This window comes from Haplochromis burtoni, unplaced genomic scaffold (genome assembly GCF_018398535.1).
Source record: "Haplochromis burtoni strain Fernald_Lab_line unplaced genomic scaffold, NCSU_Asbu1 Contig_936, whole genome shotgun sequence".
Classification (NCBI taxonomy): domain Eukaryota; kingdom Metazoa; phylum Chordata; class Actinopteri; order Cichliformes; family Cichlidae; genus Haplochromis; species Haplochromis burtoni.
The window spans coordinates 51,154-52,450 of NW_024583297.1; positions in this window are offsets into that span (position 1 = coordinate 51,154).

Below are 1,297 nucleotides of genomic sequence, written 5' to 3' on the forward strand. Positions count from 1 at the left end.
TTATCTTATCTTATCTTATCTTATCTTATCTTATCTTATCTTATCTTATATATACTCAGAATACTGCATTCCATGTTGAAAGGGTCCATCATTCCATTGAAAGGCTTGTTTCATTAGATCAACAGCTCAAAAAGCTACATTTGTGATATTTATTTATATTTATATTTATTTACCTGTGCTAACAAATCAAAATGATGTTTGGCATTGGTTGCGTAGTACCAACATTTAATGTGTTTCTGCTAGTTATGTTAGCATACTTCACACACAATCAGTAATTTAGATAAATTTATTAAATTAATTTGTTCAGCCTGAGGTGGCAAAAAATCAGCAGGATCATTCATAAGTTTACTGTAAATAATATAAGATTCATTCTTTGATTTGATTTAAAATATGTGTTAAATATTTTTTAAATAAAAAACATCAGATTACCTGTTTAAACCTCAGCAGTGAATGTGTCAAGAGATGGAGATGGTGAGGGTATCATCTGAGGATGTCCTGTGACTGTTCAGGCAACAGCACTTTTATTCTTTGTCCCAGGTCATGTGACCTACACGCGACAGTTTTTGTTTTGTTTTTTAACACATAAAGCATGGATGCTGAGAAACAGCATGCCATGAACACAAACATATTTGTGATTTTGGAGCTCTGAAAAATAATGCTTTATTACTTAAAAACAAGAAATTAGCATTTGGATCACACATTATAAATACATGATAACATGATATGAGTTTTGATTCCCAATACTATATTTTTGTTAAAAAATATTTTTGTGATCTTTACGTGAAAATCAGAAGGTGCACAAGACATGGTGACAGTAAAAAAGAAAGAACTGTATTGTCACGGAGCTGGAAAGACTCTCATATAAGAAAAAGAAAATGACATTTCACATTCACCCGAGGCAATACATCAGCTAAATTCTTGGCATTCAAATGACTTACAGGAAATGAAACAATCCAACAGGTTAAACACTATTACTCTTGTCTGTGAATGTTCTCAGTCATCCAGGTCATCGTAGTCTAAGGAGCTTAGAAAGAAAAGTGTCTGGACTTCTTTAAGTTTCTTGAATATGTTTCACCTCTCATCTGAGAAGCTTCTTCCGTTCTAGGGTCAAATGGTCCCAGATTTAAGCCCTGTGTGAGTGTCCCCCCCATGAGGGACAATGGACCCCCTAATGATCCTCTACCTAATCGCCTGAGCCAAGGTGTGAAAACAGGTGTTGGTCACAATCAGCCAAGGTTTCGGGTGAGCTCATTGTGAAACCTGGTACCACCCTATCATGTGATTTCCTGAGGTCAGA